Source organism: Saccopteryx leptura, chromosome 8, assembly GCF_036850995.1.
Source record: "Saccopteryx leptura isolate mSacLep1 chromosome 8, mSacLep1_pri_phased_curated, whole genome shotgun sequence".
NCBI classification, from domain to species: Eukaryota; Metazoa; Chordata; class Mammalia; order Chiroptera; family Emballonuridae; genus Saccopteryx; species Saccopteryx leptura.
The window spans coordinates 39436319-39441673 of record NC_089510.1 but is presented as its reverse complement, the minus strand read 5'-3'; the positions used below and the strand labels follow the sequence as shown (position 1 = coordinate 39441673).

Sequence of the window (5355 nt, the reverse complement as noted above, 5' to 3'; positions counted from 1 at the left end):
GCAATAAAGGATAAAATAAACTAATGGGACTATATCAAACTAAAAAGCATTTGCACAGCACACAAAAAAAGGCACCATTAACAAAATAAAAAGACAACCCACTCTTTGGGAGAACATATTTGCTGATATGTCTGATAAGAGATTAATAACCAAAATTTATAAACCATTCTTTATAAAGAATTTCTAAAACTCAACACCAGGAAGGTAAACAATCCAATTAAAAAATGGACAACAGGCCCTGGCCGGTTGGCTCAGTGGTAGAGCGTCGGCCTGGTGTGCGGAAGTCCCGGGTTCGATTCCCGGCCAGGGCACACAGGAGAGGCGCCCATCTGCTTCTCCACCCCTCCCCCTCTCCTTCCTCTCTGTCTCTCTCTTCCCTTCCCACAGCAGAGGCTCCATTGGAGCAAGATGGCCCGGGCGCTGGGGATGGCTCCTTGGCCTCTGCTCCAGGCGCTAGAGTGGCTCTGGTCATGGCAGAGCGACACCCGAAAGGGGCAGAGCATCACCCCCTGGTGGGCAGAGTGTCGCCCCTGGTGGGCCGGGTGGATCCTGGTGGGGCGCATGCGGGAGTCTGTCTGACTGTCTCTCCCTGTTTCTAGCTTCAGAAAAATACAAAAAACAAAAACAAAAACAAACAAAAAAAATGGACAACAGGCCCTGGCCAGTTGGCTCAGCGGTAGAGCATCGGCCCAGTGTGTGGAAGTCCTGGGTTCCATTTCAGACCAGGGCACACAGAAGAAGCACCCATCTGCTTCTCTACCCTTCCCCTTCCCTTTTCTCTCTGTCTCTCTCTTCCCCTCCTGCAGCCAAGGCTCCACTGGAGCAAAGTTGGCCCGGGCGCTGAGGATTGCATCATGGCCTCTGCCTCAGGTGCTAGAATGTCTCTGATTGCAGCAGAGCGATGCCCCAGAGGGACCAAGCATCGCCCCCTGGTGGAGGGCATGCCCGGTGGATCCTGGTTGGGTGCATGTGGGAGTCTGTCTGCACCCTCTTCGGAAAAATACACACACACAAAAAAAGGGCAACGGAACTGAATAGACACTTCTCTAAAGAGGACATACAGATGGCCAATAGGCATATGAAAAAATGTTCAATGTCATTAATCATCAGAGAAACGCAAATTAAAACCACAATAAGATAACACCACACACCTATCAGAAAGGCACTCATTAAGTATTCTCCCATATATCAGACAGACTCTCTTACCAGCACTGTGTTGTAGCAATCTGATTTTCTCTTACCATTCAAGACTTATTAAAGCAGCCAGTACAGTAACTCCCTCTTCACTTATGAGCTCAGAGGTATGAACAGCTTAAAGTGACCTGAGTGAGTTTTATTTCCAATTCAATGAAGTCATTCTTGTGTCTCTAGTGGAAGCATTCCTTTCTTTGAAGTTAAGACTTCTAGACCAGTAGAGTATAGGTCATAAGGAAAAAAAAAACAAAGATTTTTCTTGATCATCAGTAATAGTAATAGTGAATGGTGCCACTCCATCCACTGCTTGACTCCTAATCCTGTGAATCTTGTCAATGGGGAGAGAATATAATATATTACATACTGACTTAGAGTAGATACTATCTGAGAGAAGACATTGTTCAAGATCTGCAAGGTATTTTCACCTAGATGTCCTGAAACAGTGTCTTCAAATGGATATAACATCATTTTATCAAGCCACCTGCTTCAGGGTGTTGGGAAACAAGATAAGGCCAATGAATTCCATGAGTCTGGGCCCATTGCCACACTTCATTTTCTGTGCAGTGAGTTACATTGATCAGAAGCAATGCTGTCTGGGATACCATAATGGTGGGTAAGGCATTATGTAAATGCACTGCTGATTGATTCACAAAAGCATTGTATGTAGGTAGATGATATTTGAATCTAGAGGGTGTATCTATTCCAGTAAGACCAATTATTTTTTCATGATGGAAGAGGTCCATTGTAATCCACCTGCTCCCAATGGAATGACCATCACTCCAGATAATATTGACATATCAGGGATGCATTGTTGGTCTCTGTTGTTGGCAGATTGAGCACTCAATACTAGGCATAGCCAGGTCAGCCTTTATGAGTATAAGTCTGTGTTGCTGACCCTATGCATAACCTCTATGCCACCACTGGGACCACTTTATTCATGATCAATTGAGTGATACAAGCAGGGAAAGATCTTGACTAATATCTACAGAATGCATAATTTTATCCACCTTCTTGTTAAAGTCTTTCTCTGCTAAATTACCTTTTGGTGAACATTTTCATGGGATATAAATATCTTTGCTTTACTTTTTTTTTTTTTTTTTTTTGCTTATACAGAGGAGTCTATCCATATAACTCACCTTAGACCTTCTTGTTACAAATTTATCAGTCATAATTCTTCTAAGTCCCTTACTATCTGCCCAAACCATTGCTAACAACTCACTAAATGGACTCGCACTCTGCCATTTTTTTCTTCCAAGCAAAATGACCAACAAGGCATACTGCTCAAAGTTATGCCCATGGGGAGGATTTCACCTTACCACTGTTTTTGAGGGATATCCCAGGAAGAAGCTATAGTGTTATAACTGGTCACTTCCAGGTGGTACCTGCATGTTGTAGAGAAACAACCGTTTTTAAACTAGGCCCAAGTGTTCTCTTCCTTATTTTACTGGTAGTAGATACCTTGCCAGGGGATCGGAGAAGAGGACTGAGACAGAAGAAGAAGTAATATAGCAGGAGTAAAGTGTGACAGCATTTGGGTCACTTCTTCATGTAATCTAGTCATGCTTTTAGTGCCTGCTCAAGCCAGATCTTGGATATAAAGTGGTGCTATATTCAACTGACTTTATATTTAGTGAATCAGACAATGCTCAATTTATGATGGGAAGTTCAAGTCATATGATAACTTGATGGCCCATGTTAAACACTCAGTGTCGAATAAGACCAGACCCAGTAGCAAATCAAAAACTGTTTTTCTTTTGAAAAATTTTTATTTACTGATTTTTAGAGAGAGAGGAAGGGAGAGAGAAAGACACACAGAGAGAAGCATCAATTTGTCTCTCTACCCATTCATGTCATCATTGGTTGATTCTTGTTTGTGCCCTTACCAAGAATCAAACTCATAAACTTGGCATTTCTGGCTAATGCTCTAGCCAACTGAGCTACCCAGTTAGGACCCAAAAGCTGTTTCTTAAATCCTCTAAGGATGACATTGTTTTTCTCCAAAATCTAAGGGTCTGAGATACAATTCACCTACAGAAGTCTGTGGGCTGCAAACAACATTTCTATGTGCCAGTGCCACTTCAAGAACCATCAGATCTATCCTTTGACCCAAGTGGCAGAGCAGCCTGCATGGCATCCTATCGCTGATCCTTCTCTTCTTCTGAGTCTATTCAAACTAACAGTTTTAAGGATCATTTAGGAAACAGGCCAGAGTAGCATACCCAAATGAGGAATATCTTGCTTCAAAAATCCAAAGAGGCCCACTTGGCATGGAACATTGTTTTATGGTTGTACAAAAAGTTAAACTGTTACAACTAACCATTCATGTTAAAACAGAATGTATTGACATATCTCAGATAACTACACCCACTCTGTAAACAGCAAATTATTTTAGAAAAGACCTAGGTAATTATTGGTAATTGAGAATTCTATAATATCAGTAATTATTAATCACCAAAAACCAACAAAAAATGTAATAAAATATTTTATTTGTTTATTTTATCAGTTTTTTTTTAAATGCCAAGGAGGATTTGATGACTGACCCATGAATATTTAAAATACTTAAAGATATCTTTATAAAAAAAACTGGTAAAGTAAAAATTTTCTTGGGAATAGAAAATCTATAAGAAATTAAACAGCAATGGTGACACTTTCTTTACTAATGATGAAAATTTTTGAGTTTTTATTATATTCTTGGCACAGTATTTAAATCATTTTATCCTCAAAACAACTTCAAATGCTGAACCTTTAAAGGGAACTCAGAACTTACTAAATTCAGAAGCTGAGTTGATTCCTCCATAAAAATACATCTTATTAATTTAATGAGATCATGCATTTAAATTTTGTCTTGCTAGCTCTATATACCACAACTTACCTACAGCATATACACTTATTTGGATAGAGCTGTATTTTTAAGTAATTTAAACCATTTAAACTTAAAGAGTTTTTATTGAACTAACTCATCTAATTTTACCGAACCCACATAAATTTTTAGCATTTCTCTCCAGGCCTGGCTTTAAGGGCCTGCAATCTATGCAATCACACAGGGTCTTATGAATAAAAGTGCTTCTCACTTGGTTTATGCTTTAGTTATTTCTGTTTTAAAATTCTTAATAATATTTAATCAAGTAACCTGCATTTTCTATTTTTTATTGAGTACTACAAATCATGTATCTGGTTCTACTTGACTCCACCTGAAATTACCCTATTACTCATTTATTACTTGTTTATGCTTTGTCTACCTACTAAAATGTAATCTCTATCAGAATAGAGAAGTTGTCCATCTTGTACATACCATAGCAATCAACAAATGCTCAAAATCTTCTTGAATTTTGTATCTGGTTTCACTTTTCATATCTGAATAAAGTCATTTCTTTGAAAATAAACTAAAGAATTAATATTCATCTAATATTGCTCATATGTAAGAAGAATTTCAAGGAAGACATATACTCTAAGGATGACTTTACATTTCCAAACTTATTAAGTAATGGTAAATGTCACAGTGTGTCATGAGAAAAGAATGCCAAGTTTTCTTGTTTAACATCGGTATTTGAATTACAACTTCTTGGTGACCAAATCCCATCTGAAAATTTGTAAGCAAGAGGCTGCTATTCTGATAATCTTTTCCTATCTTTTTTTCAGATCCATTATGTCTCTTTAATTCTGACTTTAACAGATAAGAACAAGAAGGATAAATAACGAGAGAATGAAACAACATAAAATAAATCATATCTCTTATGTTATTACTCTTAAAATTAAATATGGGCTCTGATACTCTACCAAAACTATCAGCCCTATTTTGCCTTATTTACTGAATGTGTATATACCCTTCATCATAAAAAATAACTTTATATATTAATATTTTTAAAAGTTAAAAATAAATTTCTATTGCTTCTCACTGAGAGGTATTCTTTATGGTGCATCTAGGTATTAATCTCTGAGTTTATCCTACTATAAGTTCATAAGCTTCTTGGATGTATAAATTAATATTCTTTAGTTTTTTGTTTGTTTTTACAAAGACAGAGAGAGAGAAAGACAGAGAGAGGGACAGACAGACAGGAAAAGAGAGAGATAAGAAGCATCAAGTACTCGCTGTGGCACCTTAGTTGTTCATTGATTGCTTTTTTATATGTGCCTTGACCTGGGGGCTACAGCAGACCTAGT

At 38.0% G+C, this 5355-nt stretch overlaps 1 non-coding gene across 1 annotated transcript; it reads left to right on the top strand.

The window, feature by feature from the left end:
- The first annotated feature begins 235 nt into the window (after positions 1 to 235).
- Positions 236 to 311, top strand: TRNAT-GGU (transfer RNA threonine (anticodon GGU)). Its single transcript has one exon. It is a non-coding gene; the product is annotated as a tRNA-Thr (tRNA).
- The last annotated feature ends 5044 nt before the right edge of the window (positions 312 to 5355 follow it).